This window comes from Schistosoma haematobium, chromosome 4 (assembly GCF_000699445.3).
Source record: "Schistosoma haematobium chromosome 4, whole genome shotgun sequence".
Taxonomy (NCBI): Eukaryota; Metazoa; Platyhelminthes; class Trematoda; order Strigeidida; family Schistosomatidae; genus Schistosoma; species Schistosoma haematobium.
The window spans coordinates 17,171,855-17,188,034 of record NC_067199.1 but is presented as its reverse complement, the minus strand read 5'-3'; positions in this window follow the sequence as shown (position 1 = coordinate 17,188,034).

Below are 16,180 nucleotides of genomic sequence, written 5' to 3'. Positions count from 1 at the left end.
TAAGTATTTATGTACTCAAGCAAAGGAAGTTGGTAGGAAAAATACAATCAGAAGGAATTCGTTCAGTCAAAGAAGCCCACTTTTATGAAAAAAATAAAATAAAGTTACATGAGGAGCGTTACTGACTTCTATTCTGAGTCATGCCTGATAACCTCTCTAGACAGTGTTGTACCATTTCTAGGACCCCAACCAGGGAGTCGTGAAGGTCCAACAGAAGTCAACACTTACGTAGCTACCCAGATACACGAACTTCTCGACTCCTACTATCCGCTCACCACCCATGGTGAGTGCAGGTTAACATTAATTGCACGGCCACTTATTATTTTTTTGAGTGAAAATTGTTTTTATCCCTTTTGAAAAAATTTTTCATCCCCATCTTCCAATAATTTTCATTCTGTTTCGTCCAATCGAATGGTTAGTTTTGAGTTCGTTATAATTGGTCGTTTATTTCTTAAAATCGGTATAGAATGTCTGGACACGATGACAGAGCACATCTTCTCCCAGTTACGGACTGTAGTAACGTACAAAACTCAAGCTCTGTCATTCCTCACGTTGCCGATAACCTATTCTTCATCACACTGTATCTCGTAGCGTCTCAATCATTTGAAGAGCGGCGTTAGAACTTATGAAAGAGCTATGTACTGCCATTATGTGGTGAGGGATTCTCATTTCCATAGAGATCGGAAGCCGTATATTAGATTCGTATGTTGGAGAAATGGCCGCAGAACACCTAGCGGTTCCTCACAGCCGAGTAGACGAGGGAGGTAATTTGATTAGTGTTGTTATAATTTTTTATAAAGGACTTTCGTGAACACGCAATGTCCTTCCTTCCTATTTTGTAAGTTACCAACTATCGAAATAACGTCAATATGAATGTAACGTTAAGCAATGACGAGGAAGAAATTGTTTCGATTAACTCAGAGGAGTTCACTGAACTAGACGACGACAATGACGAAAACGCGTATGACAACAGACTGTGTGATATTTGTCATCTTGCTCAACCGCCACATGGAACTGTTGATGGAAGTACCTGGATTTTTTGTCGATGCGATGCAATGTTCCATTTATTTTGTGCCTACGACCCATCACCACTTGTCCGTCGAATCCACTGTCCCATGTGCGGCGCTATAACGGAGTCATAGCAACTTTTTTGTTCATGAATTTCGGAACTGTTAAGGGAACGAGTAAAGGCCCTTTTCAGGGCCACCCACAATTTGGTTTAAATTCTTTTGTTTCAATTTCTTATTTCCATGGCAAAGGTCAAATGATGAAACCATCAAAATCCATTTAAGATTAACAATCATTATGTGTTTATCGCCCACATACGGTTTAAGTAAACGATTTCGTATAGGAAATGTCATCTAGTGAACACTCATCTGTCTAACAATAATGTTAGGTTTGAAGCTTTACGAGTTCACTTAATCTGCGAACGAGAACAAGACTCGGTGACCAAAGACCAGTAATCTAGCTATTGATGCGTCCCAGCCCCGCTATCTAGAAGGAGAAGTTCAAGCTTAGTATGGAAAATATATTCTGCAGACAGCCAGAAACGAACGAGCCCACAAACACAGTTTAAAACGTATATATACAAATATATTTAATCAATATTATCATAGTAAAATGTTTTTAAACATTACTCATTAAATTCATCAATCGACAGGCATTTAAATATTTGATCGATCAGTTCGTCAATTGACTTCCATTCAAATATTTAAACATTTAATCGATAAGTTAATCGATATGATAAAATTACAAATATGAATTTTTCTGGATATACCGTCCCCAACAAATAGTACATGCAAAACTTATTCAGAATGTTTCAATGTTTTGTCATATAGTTACGATAGGCGAATGTAGTACTACCAGTTCACAAGTACAACGACATCATTTCCATAGGAAAGGTCAACTGAACCAACATTGATGAATTCTAATTAAGCCTTAGTGATTAAGCAATATAATCAATTGAGATTTATAAAAATTTCGTGGATTACTTGAAGTTAGACATTAACAGGTTTATCATAGTTCTCTAGCTTCAATTCACTCATGATCTCAATTATTCCAATGAAAAAAATTCTGTCTTACTGTTCCATCTGAGTTTTGATCACAATGTTAACTTTAAAAAAAAGATACAAACTTCATTTTACTCAGAAAGAAGCAAATAATATTTATGATTGGGTTCTTTACCAAAACAGTAATTCTTAGTACAAAAAAGTTGTTTAGTTTCACAAAAATAGACAACACATATACCTCTTATAAAGGTGTTAGTACAACTTTTACTTAATTTACAAAATTTGTATATACTTACATAGATGACCTACTTATCTCAAGCAAAGATGAAAATGAACATCTAACTCATCTGAAAATGCTTTTTGAAAAGCTGAACGAGTATGGACTAGCAGTCAATCCTGACAAATGTGAGTTCAGAAAAAAATCCCTCACCTTTTTACGTCACGTATTTGATAATCAAGGCATTAGACCAGTTCCTGAGGAAACACAAGCCATCAAACATTATCCTTCACCTGATTCATTCAAGAAACTACGACGTTTCCTTTGGATGATCAACATTTACAGACGTTTTATTCCGAAATGTGCAGACATAGCAAAACCGCTAAGTGATCTATTAAGGGGACGACCTAAATCATTAAAAATGACACCGCAAGCAATTCAAGCATTTGAACAATTGAGAAGCGCCTTAAGCACCGAGGCATTACCAGTACAACGAAAGGTTGATCCACCTTTAGCAGTAATGACCGACGCTTCTAATGTAGCAGTAGGTGCTGTACTTCAGCAACGTGTCAATCTACAATGGTAACCCCTTGCGTTTGTCTCAAAAAAGCTAAATGCAACGCAAACAAAATATAGCACATTCGGAAGAGAACTGTTGGCTGTCTACTTAGCCATCAAACACTTTCGGTATATGTTAGAAGGCAATTCTTCTACATTACATACTGATCACAAACTTCTAACTAAGTCCTTGATGCACAATCATGATAAATACAGTCAGCGCGAAATTTGTCAACCATAATTCATTTCGCCATTTGCAGCTGATATATGCTATATAAGAGGCAAGGAAAACGGTGCGGCTGATGCATTATCGATATTAAATATCAATACCCTCCCATTCCCCCATATAGACTATCAACAAATGGCAAAACATCGAAAGCTGGATAGGTTGCTACAAAAACGTTTGCAGTCTAAGGCAACGAAAATATTATTCCAAGAAATCCCCATAAACAACAAGAACACCTTAACTCGTGATACCTCAACAGGTAAAACTTGCCACTTAGTACCTAAAGATATGAGACGAAACATTTTCGAGAAATTACACAACATATCTCATCCAGGTATAAAAGCCACTGTAAAGCTTATCACAGATAGGTTTGTATGGCCAAACATAAACAAAGATGTACGAAAATGGTCACGGGAATGCATCGAATTCCAGAAGTCAAAAGTACATAGACACATCATATCTCCTACAGGAATTTTCCCTCCTCTAGCTCTAGGTTCGACCACATTCATTTCGACATCGTTGGACCATTACCAATTTCTAATGATTACACGCATATACTAACATGCATAGATAGAATCGCGAGATGGCCCATAACCGTCCCGTTAAAAAACACGTCGGCATCAACAGTGGCGAAGAAACTAGTGAAACACTGGATTACAAACATCGGTGTCCCTGCAACAATTACGACCAACCGTGGAGCTCAGTTTGAAAGCAGACTATTTCAGCAACTTACAGATACTTTCGGTAAAAAGAGGATTAGAACCACTACTTATCATCCGACTGCTAATCGAATGATAGAAAGGTTCAACAGACAGTTAAAAGCCTCTTTGACAGGCCACAGGAGGAGATTACAAATCGGATGTCAAGCTTCCTTTGATACTACTAGGCATTCGCTCAACTATCAAACAAGATATCGGTTGTTGTGCTGCTGAGTTGGTTTATGGAACAACTTTACGTTTGTCTGGTGAATTTTTCGACCTTGCAACAGATATTCCAGCAGATATAACCAACTACGTGCAACGATTAAAACTGCAGATGGAATCCATTAGGTCCGTTGAACCACGAACTCATAAGATGAGTTCATTTGTACTCAATGAACTAGACAAACGCTCATATGTATTCGTCAGAAATGATAGAGTACGACAGCCGTTACAGACTCCTTACGACAGCCCTTTTAAAATCATCCGAAAGGACAGTAGAACGGTTACAGTGGAAAGAACAGCTAGACATGATACTGTCAGAATCGACAGAGTGAAACCAGCGTTTTTAGAGTACACTGAAAAACAGACATCGGTAAAACCGTCTAAATCCGCAGCAGAGCAAGCACCATACAAACTACCTGCAACAAACAATACTTCACATCAAAGTCCGGCAGCACTAAAAACTACAACAAGATCAGGAAGAAGAGTACACTAGCCAGATAGGTATGTAACAACCAACATATTTATTTAAACCAAATCCTGAGGTTGCTCACATAACACGAAAATCTTTATTTTCATTAGTATCTTCTTATTGGCCCTACGGATCTTCACTATACTTACACTTTAACTTGATGCATACACGATACAAAACGTTTCAACACACAAGCTGTTATTACAGTTCAACGCTTACTCATCATATCGAGTTGTACATTTATTTTGAAAACAATTTCATTTTTATCTCTTTGTCGAACGTAGATGTTAATAAAAGTATTTTTTGTAAATAAAACACATCAATGTTCTGGATGGGGCTTATGTAGTAGGGCCATTCAACTACTGTATTATTTATCTGCTCACTGTAATTTACACACTTAATCCACTATGTAAATTTCTGTGTGAGTCTGATTGAGCACATATCTGCACATCAACTTTAATCTATTCTCCCATTGGTCGTAATACACAGGCAATCAATAATTTATCCACACTTGATTATGACTCATAAATATAGATATATGTATTTTTAACACTCACATACACACTCTTGTTTTCACTGTGTGCTTGCTTGCTATACGCTTGCAGATTTTATTAATCTTTAACAATAAAATGTCTTTACAACTGGTGTTCAGGCTTCTGAATAATCTCGAGTAAATCCATCACTCTACTGGGAGATTTAGCCAGCGTTAAATACTCAATTAACGGGATATCATTTATTGGAGTCAGATATAGGGAAAATTTGCCTCTACATTTCTTAAACAACTATTTTACAGTCAATAAATAGCAATCGTACCAATTGTGAGAATTAATGAAAGAAATGCAGATCGTAGCAAAAACTAATTACAAATTAAGTCTGTTCTAACTATCTCCACACAGCTACTCCTAGAGTGTTCAAAGGTAACACTGGTATACAAAATAACTGACAGAGAATAAGAATACATGTTTGCAAAATTAAAAAACGAAGGAAACGGAAAAAATAGATGTGAAATGATATTCTGCCGGAAGAAAGGAAGCTTGTTTTTTGGCAATAGATATGTATAAACTACAGAATACGTCATGCATGCTGGTAATGTACAATGTGTTAGTACACGGATTCATATGAACATAGTTGGGCACAACAGAAATGAAAATGAAGTCAACAACCCTGTCTTAAGTTAATTATAAGTACAAAACTATTGGTAAACTCATAAAACATTAAACTGTTTATTTGTATTATTTTTATAATTAATGAAAAGCTATGGGAAATTCATTCAACTGTTATTGTGACAAATTAGAAATAATGTGATAAAACGAGTAAACATGGAAAATATAACTAATTGTATGCATATTGTGTTGAAATATATATATGGGGAAAATACAGAATGGATATTACATAAAAGTCTATACTAAGTGTCATACTGAGTGGTGTTCACTCTTACTTCATTTGAAGAAAATTATCTTCAATAAAGGTTTAGTGAACGTTAACGCAACGGGGGACAATCGAATCTGGGAACCATATAGTGAATACTTGACTTGCAAATTGTTAGTCGATTGTCTCAAACTTGAATGTTCCTTTTGCAAATGTCAGCCAATCGTCTCAAACTCAAATATTCCTGCATTTCCATACCAATTGCTTTCTGTTCCCATTCCTTCCTCCTCGGTCTTCTTGAGCTTCTCCTGCCAGACATTTTATTACTGACCAGCGCTATATACTGCTTATGTCGACATAGTAGTACACACCACAAAGTCACACTAAATATAAAACCAAATATCACTCTCTGAATGAAACAAATATCATTGTAAGCAGTCATGATAATTGGTAAGCAAATGTGATCTCTGATTTTTCATCCCGTTCTAACAATGGGAAATAACAATGTAACTCCAAAGATGGGAAAATGATTTTATGGTTTCCTCCAACTTTAACATATCAATGATGATGAATAAAATGTCAAAATAAACTTGAAACATTTAACTTGGTATGATCTATGGAGCTACATCAATCATAACAGAATATGGTCTGACTAAATAATTAACTAAGTTATACAAATAATAAATGAACTGATGTACAAAATTATTGGTGAGAATATTTTAAATTTTTCTCAAGTTCTATGTTTTCATTTTTTAGAAGTAGTCTGTTCTTCATTATTAATACACGTGATTAGTATATAACGTATTCTTCAGTGATATTTTTGTAGTTGGATTGTGTATTTAATCGGCAAAGAAATGTAATTCTGATGTTTGTTTAGTCAAGTTAAGTAAATTTTTGTAAGTGAGCTCACTTTTATTTGTGTGATTAGAATTTAACATTGTACCATAGACCAAGTTGAATTGGATGAGCAAATATCTCTGACAAAAATCGACTTACATATCTTTGCCAGAACGGTGATTATAAACTGATCAAACATCGATATTATGACTTTCCAAAGACGTAGACAGACCTATCTGTTGTCTGACCTGCGTAGGTGTGCGAACGTTGAAGGCAGCCAGTTTGAATGGTGCACGTGGTTTCAGAAAGACTGGTTCAGTATTCGTATTCGGTGGTAGCATACAATTTTTAGCCAGACAGTGACTCGAGAACGTTTAGATAGAGCCGAATTTCTACCATAGGCTAGCTGCTGTATACGTTGAAAAGTAAGGATAGACAGAGTGGGAATAAAAGAGAGTGAATAAATGACGTAGTAAATAATAATAATAATAATATTAATAATAATAATATGAATCGTTCGATTATTAATCGGAGCAAAAAAGTATTTCCCATAATTATCGACAGCTCACCATATTTGTGTGAGGGCTGTGATACTACTCGGGTGCCCAGACCGAAGCAGGTGGTTTTCTTAGGGGGACACACTTCAGACCTTTGACCTAAAAGTCTAACCCATAAGGCTGATTGAATAAAATAAAATACAAAGTAGAGAAGCAGTGGAGTTATGGCTAATTACTGATCTGCCAAAACTTATCCAGTAATTTATGAAGAAATATGTTATTATATTAGACAAATCTTGTTTTTATATTCAATTACAAATGCAATCAATATATTATATAGCTCTTTTGTTTAGACAACTAATTTTAATAAAAGTCTGAATACAGTTTGAGATTTCAAGTCTGTAATAGATCAATAGACCTTTGAATGGAATGTGACGTGTTGTACACAAAAATAAGCACAGAGTTTCAGTATTATTATGTGAAAAATAACAGTGCTCTAACAACTAATAGATCAGTAGAGAGGTAGAAAAACTATTGCTTAGTACTAACATGAGTTTTGTAATTTTTGATATTGCATAACCTGAAAACACTTCACATCGAAAGGAAATTCACACAGCTCAACGTTTGATCTCGCAAGTTCGTTCCAGCACACTAACATTAAGTGAGGTCGTGGTAACACCATTTTCTCTCTCGTAAACAAACCAAGACGGAATCAAAAGTTTGACTAATTTCAAGTATGTTTTCCAAAGCCTCATCATACAGGCAACAAGCTAACATTTCGGATTATAAACGAACCCATATTACTTATTCACTTACTGACTTACGCCTGTTACTCTTCGTGGAGGAGCATAGGCCGCTCACCAGCATTTTCCACCCAACCCTGTCCTAGTCAATCCTTTCCGGCTCTTTTCAGTTGTTATTCATCATTTTCATATCGGCTTCTATTTCCTGACGTAATGTGTTCTTCGACCTTCCTCTTTTCCGTTTTCCTTCAGGATTCCAAATTAGCGCTTGTTTCGTGATGCAGTTTGGCGATTTCTGTAATGTATGTCCTATCCATTTCCATCATCCTTTCCTAATTTCCTCTTCAGCTGGAAGCTGGTTTGTTCTCTCCTTCAATAGGCTGTTGCTGATGGTATCCGGCCAGTGGATGTTGAGTATCTTGCGAAGACAACTATTTATAAATACTTGTACCTTCTTGATGATCGTTGCAGTAGTCCTGCAAGTTTCAGCTCCGTACAGTAGGACTGTCTTGGAGTTCGTATTGAAGATTCTGACTTTGTTATTGGTTGATAGTTGTTTTGTATTTCATATGTTCTTCAAATGTAGGAATGCGACCATGCTTCCATAATCCTCGCCTTTAATTTTTCTGGTTAGCGTTTATTTAGCGAATTAGTTTCTTAACCCATGCTCAACCCTCCTCCTTTACCCGGGCTTGGGACCGGCAATAACCCTAGAAGCGCTACAGGCGGAGTTGAGCGAACCCATCGGGACTCATTAACTACTTAAGTGATAATAAAAATAAAAATATTAATAATAATATACATATATCACTTCGAAACTGTAAGAATGAATAACTTTGCATTTGATTTCCACTTCAAACTTGTTATTCATTTGATGGATTTAAGGAAAGGAAAGATGATAGTGGCTGTTGCTCATAATTTACAGTTTTTATCATCCACAATGAAATAGGAAAGTGGAGTTTTCGCCTTAATCAAGTTTGAAGTTGATAGTTGTTAGGATTGTATTACCAAATCTATAAGGTACACAAGCAAGACTATAATTTATGGACGAAGCAATCAGGTATAAAAAAATAGGTCCTAGATTTTGGTGCGAAATTCTCTCATCCATTTGGTAATATACCGTTTTAACAGTATAACTGAAATCGGTTCGTGCTGAAAAAGATAAATATGATCAATGACCCTACACTTTATTCGCCCGATATCTGACTCCATTTATATTGTATGAATGTTATTAAAATATACATGTCTTCTCTGCTCGTATATAATTATCCACTTAAACCACGTTGATAAATAACGAAATTAAATAAACACGAGAATGAATTTCCTATACGTATATTTTGTACACTCAATGATCCAGGTAGACGATCAGAGGAATGAAGCGAAACGAAATGATGCGCGGTGGCGAAGGCATGTGAGGCAACTCGATTTAATCAAGCGTTGATTAGTGTTTAAAGTCACACAAAAATTAGCTACAGATATGTGATGAGTAGGATAAGAAGTGCACACACATACGTTCATATAAAAACAGTCAGGATTGATAAGTGAATATTTAACAAGGTCAAAACATGACTCAAGAAGAATGAATGAATTGGCCTGTTCATAAGCTAGAATAAGTCATGTATGGTTATCATAGTAACCGACACTATATAGCCCCCTTGTAGAAAATGTCTGTTTTCGAGAAAAAAGCCAAACGTGGTATGCAGTTAACGTTATCAGCAAGTAGTGAAAAAAGTTGTAGTATGTCCGATAAAATACAGTGCCATGTGGGGAGTAAGTGTATTGTACGAAAGTGTCATACTTATGTAAAAGAATACATGAACATCGTAAAGGCACGGACAAAAATCAAAACGTTAGCATGTGATTATGAACAAGTTAATAAACGTAGAAAAATTAACATGTATTTATTGACGATAGAATTACATGTGTGTATGAGTTATTCGAAATACAGTGAAAACAGTAATAAATTGTTCATAGTCACGTCAGCGGGATAAGTCGAGAAAATGGTCTGTGCTGACGACAGAAATTGATGATAAAGAATGGTGGAACATGAAGATGTTCTAATAAGCTGCAGTCCAGTGAATAGCGTGGATTACGTTTGTTACGAAGTCGTACTAAGGCGTGATAAAAATACCAATTCATATGATTATCGATGACGTCGAGTGAAGCTGACTTGGATGTGACGAACAAGAGTGTATGCTTGAGAGACTAGCTCTAAACTCTCTGTTCTGGTATACGGTGTGGTGGGATTAGAAAAACAATTGCATTAATCGAGTAGTTTTTATGGGTAATGGGTGATGCAGCGGGGAGTTATACATGTGAACGAAAAGATGAGATGAACGTAATTGTTTCTAACCGTCGAATATCTGATATGCATATAGGCCTTAAAGTATGGATCGTCAATTAAGCAAAATATGGCTGAACTTTGGTTCAGCTTGTCGTTGAAAAGGTGGGAAACAACGATTACTGAGTATTAATGAGGTGAATAAACGTTAGTTGCGTCTCGAGAACATAAGTTCTTACTACTGGATCTATGACTCTAAACTTATGTCTGTGATAGTGTTGCTAGTCCTTGCTAGCATTGGTATAGTTGCAACCATGCCGTTATCAGCGTGCGGAAAGTTCGCTTGACCACTTGTTCTGACAGTTCGCGTGCATGTGCGTGTCGTTAAACCGCCGATTTACTAAGCTGGTTGCAGATTGTTCGATTTACGAGCAGCTAGTAAATTTGTTATAAATATATGACATGTGATAGCCATTTATGCACAGAGGTGAACGATGATTATTAGGCTATTGATGCGATAAATGATCCAGAACAAAATAAAGATAACCAATTTTAGAAAAAAGCTCACTAGAATTAGAGGCATTCACAGACGTAATAGAAAGTGATTTAAAACTGAAAAATTTGTGGTAGGAAAATATAAAAGTGACCACAACTATGTAAATGAGTGTATTATCAGGTCAAACATGACACGAAAAAAGTGGAATGAACTCACTTAAAGCAAGAACATTTTACTTCATTGAATAATAAATATAGTCCAGTGAGTTTAGAATGTCATAACGTGAATAGAATGTCCATAAAATTGTAATTTGTTTACTGAGTAATACGACTGCGTAAATATCATAATTTAGTGTCAGCACGGACAAAAGTAATAGTCCCATTTTAGGTGATACAACAATAATATAATCACAACAACGATAATTGCCGCAATCATAATGGAATGATCCGCCGAGCATACCAATGAGATTTAACACGAGGACAAAGTACCGATAAGATAATGCGGTTTGAATGTGCCCATATACCTACCGTACCGTATTCGATGAATGAGTCGGACTAGAGATTGAGTCATTTGGGTTGCTCGTCGATTTAGTCAGCCACTTAGTTGGTTTATCGGACGCGTAGATTTCGAGATGTTCACCATCTGCGCAGATTTGCAGTGTGTGTTAAGCTCGAAGTCAAGCTTACCACACCAGTGATGCCGTGATCTCTCTGATTCGATCGTACGGTCAAAACCTGCATTGTTTATCGATTTACCTGGCTTTGCTGAGTTTGTTCGTCAAAAGTATGGAGTGCAGAAGGTTATTGATTGATATTTATAGTCAAATAAAAATAAGTTACAGACATGTGATGAATTGGATAAGAAGTGCACACACATACGCTCATATAAAAACAGTCAAGTTTTTGAAGCGAATAATTAACGAGATCAAAATGTGACTCAAGAAAAATGAATAAATTGACTTGCCCGGAAGCTAGAATAAGCTAATGTGGGCTTGAAATAGCAACTGACACTATATATATATATCAGTTGTTTAATACATGTTCTTTTCTAAAGCCATTAAAAAAGACTATCTTGGATTGTTAAGACGTTTTTACGGAGTAACTTGTATCGACTTTTTACGTTCGGACGTTTGCTACCGAACTCCTCTTCTTTATTAACTTGTGCGTCCATTCGTTGGAATTACAGCTTTTGTACGCTTGATCCTCTAACAGTTTTAACAGCAACTTGCTTACAATAATCACAAAATATTTTGTTTAATGTTTAGACAACTTGCTTATCCTTAGATTTATTTTATTTTAAAATAGTAATACATGTTTTGTGATCATTTATGTATGACTATAAATTTCGCAATTATAGACGAATGTCTAAAGCGTTATATTAGTATAGTAGGCAAAGGTGAACAGTGGCTATTAGTGGAATCAAGGGCGCACGTTATATTCTACTTGAAACTTGTCGAATGGATGTACCCGCATCTCAGATTTGACGTTCACACTAATGGACATAAACCCAGTTCCGTTCGCCTCAAACGCCATCGCCTTATGCACTTAGCTATCGAATAACTGTAGTTATAAATACATTGGGGACTTCAAACAACCAATACTAAAACGAATTAAAACTTCATCCCACTGCACAGGCTAGTGGCTATCTGGACTCGGTAGCTCAGTGGATAACTCACTGGCGTTTGAAGCGAACGGAACCGTGTTCCAATTCAGGAGTGAACATCAATTCTGAGGTTCAGGTACATCCATCTCGCGAGTCTCTAATTGGACGAAACGCGAGTCCTGTATCTCACTGCTAACCACCATCTATCTGTGCTTATTATACCTGTAACCTAAGGCAATATCGAGACAACCTGCACGAAATGCACATATGTTGAATGGAACTGACCAGTTGCAATTCCAAGCCTCCATATGAGGATTCAAAAAACAATGCGAAAATGGATTGTGTTAGTAATGGTAGAACATAAATTACGCGCATCTCCTTGGTACAACACTTTTTTTCTTTTAAAAAATATTAATTTCTACTATGTTATCATAGTGTCGTACAGATAGAGTTTGTCAAATGTGATAAACAAATCTATCAGTGAGATTAGTCTAGAGTCGTACATAATGGCTTCATCAATTCTGAGAAGAAACCGAATCAAGCGATATTTCTGTTGGATTTCAGTGGTCAAATAAAACCTCCAACTTTCACTAGAATAAATGATAGTCCATCAAAGTTTAGTAATTGTTTAATTGATCACGTCTTTTTGTTTTAACAACAAGACTGCTTTGAGATAATAATTTAAGTATTCAAAAATTTATTCAACCTACATAATATTGATTGTGATCATAAAATGTAGTGAATCTGAGAGTAATTGAGATGTAGTTTTGTTTTTCTCAAAGAAAAATTGAATTTGCAAAAAGACAACATCGTTGTTTATCATTGAATACTTACTAAAAGAGGTTACAAATTAATTAAATCTGTTTGTTTTATCATCCATGTCACCCGTAAAATCTATATAAGTTGCTCTGTGAACATATTAATACCAAAACCTCAATGGAATTTGCTTCCGTTCTGCTTATTTTTAAGAAAATGTCGTTACTGCTTATTATTTTGTATTTGTTTCTCTTGAAGGAGAGACTTGTGGAATGTTTAGTGGCACAAAACTATGCCGTAATTTTGTATTCGATTCAATAATTGTTATTACAATTATTTAAAGAGTGACAGTGAAAATCTTAAACCTAATATACGTCGAAGAAGTGAATTCATCGTTGGTGAAAAATTCCGTGTCCGAGTGGTTCTGAGTGAAGATTTAAAAAACCATTTACAGTATGATTTATTCAAGGTTAGTCAACCATAAGAATGTTATTTGCAGATACATACACGTTTTGTATTTATACGATAGCCCAGTCGTTTGTAATTGTGCATCACATGCTTTAGTTCCAAGGTTAATTCATCATTTATAGCCCCATGTTACTCATTCTATATAAATTTTATCTACGTAATGCACCGAACATAAAATGTGCGATTACGTTTGTGGATACATTTCGGTCTAATATTTAACGCATTGTTTCACTTTTTATTGTTACACTTTTCAAAACTTGTACATGCATTCAAGAACATTAGGCTGTTTAAAACGTTAGTTATTACAACTGACTTCAAGGATTCTGACATATGCTCTTAAATACGATTTATGTATTGTTTAACGGTCATGAAATACATACCAACTAACTATAAAATTCGTGTTCTCACAGATGGAAGGTATAATTGAAGAAGTTGAAGTTTATGAGACATTTAATGGACAAATTATTTTATCTAAACACTGATCTCAGAACTGATAAAAATGTCAGGCCAGAAATACGGGAAAACTGCCTAAGCAAACGTAGTGTTATTTTTCGGACAATATTGTCTTCTTAAAACAAAACCAAACAGTAGATTACTACTATGCAAATATAATTCAGTCAGTCAGTCAGTCAGCTACAATGTAGGACCAGACGCACATACGTATCATTCCACGTTGTCACACCTCATAAGCACAAGAAGGTGAACGCCGAATTCATAGAAGCAGTTACTTCAATGGTATTATTATATAAAAAACATTGTGCATATTGACATAGTACAAGAAGAAAGAATTAGTTCGTGGAAAGAAAGGTATAAGGCAATGTTAATCTCAGTGTTTAAGGAAAGACAGAGAGTGTATACACCAACCCCATTGTGATCGATCTTGAGCCATGTCACATAGAGTCTTCAACCATTGGTTATGATAGTCATGCGGACCCCAACCAAGTAGTCTGCATCTCCCAACATGGCTGAGACTCGAAGTTAGTGACTTCAATCACCGATCCCATGTTTTGGTTTGGCCACCCCTAACCTTCCTCCAACCATCCACAACACTAGTCAGCATTGCTCGTCGTGGTAATCGGTGTTCAGCTATACGTACCACGGGGCCCAACCATCTCAGTCGATGGAGACTCACAGCCTCATCAACTAACTTACCATCATTCCCTAATACCCTGTGCCTAACCTCACTATTACTTACCCAGTCATCTCAGCAATATTTTTAATGCATCTGTGGTCAAATACTAGTAACTTACGAGTATCATCTACTCTAATTGGCCACGTTTCGCAGCCGTAAAGTAGAACAGAACGAACTGTCGCACAGTATAATCGCCCCTGAATTGATAGACCGATATCTCGCCTTCACGATGGCTGACGAATTGGCAAAAGCCAAACGAGCTTTTGAGTCCATGCAGAGATTTCGTCAGACACCAACACATTTAGGCAGATCAGACTTCTAAGATAATTTAAGTCGTCGACGCATTCGACTACTTCATTCCCTATTCTTAGTTCATGTGTTCACACAGCCCAAACCTGAAGTAACAACATGAATTTCAATATAGGAAGAAATGCATTGCAAACGTCCTGGCATTATTGCTCAGTGCCACCAAACACTCTGCATTTTATCAGCGTCTTCGTCAAACAGGACTATATCATCTGCGTATTCTAAGTCGATCAGTGCACCTCCTGGTAGGAGATCTATTCCTTAAAATTCAGTCGACGAGAACACTATTTTCAGCGGTAGGTCTATGATGAAGTTGAAAAAATGGAAATAGTGAACAGCCTTGTTCGACGCCACCAGAGGTTGCAAAATCAGATGGTAGTTCGTCGTAAGCTCTGACTCGACCAGTACGATATTCTAGGGTTTTACCCAAGGAGGCCGGCTGGCCGATTTGACACAGCGTGTGTACGTATTATAACGCTGACCATGAGTAATAGTCATAACGCGAATGATAACACTAATTACTACTTGCCTCATACTTTGGTAGATCGTTAGCTGGATCGTATGTAATTGTATCAGGACGAGGTCTTGTATTAGGCTCATTAGTAGAACCAGAGTTCCCAATCGAATTATTGCCTCGATTACGACCAGCCCGGAGTAAACTCCAAAAAGTTGACAAATGACCCCACTGATCGGAATACCAATCATCAAGCAAGTTGCCTGTCCCGTCTGGTATGGTAAGACCTTGAGGAACTATTGTTTCAGTCAGTATAGCGCAATTAGTTCATCATGATAGGCAAACCAGATCACCAAGCTAAAGTTGCAGGAAAGGTCGGGATTTGATAAGTGTATGATAAATATCAATACATTGAAAATTTGACACAAGTACATTACTATGAGTGTTTTCAAACGATAGGTGTCAGGTCTTTACCACAGAATGTGCATTGCACAATTTAGTCAACGATGTTACAACTTGGGATTCGACAACACTTCAAATCCAGTATTAACTACGGTTAATAATTTATTCATCAATAAACCATGAGTTTAAATGACTAGTCGTCTATGACCATTTCAGTTCAGAATACTGATAGACTAATTTGGGTCACCGATTTCGTCACTCCACTTTGTTCTTACGAAAAAATTATGAAACAGTTGAGAACCAATAAGATGTATGACTCATTGATCTGTGATAATCATTATTATGGAGTACTGAGAATCTCACCAAGATTAACAGTCACTGAATATTCGATAGTCTTCAAAACTAAACCTGTTTTCATCTTCTGTTTGATTGGAAC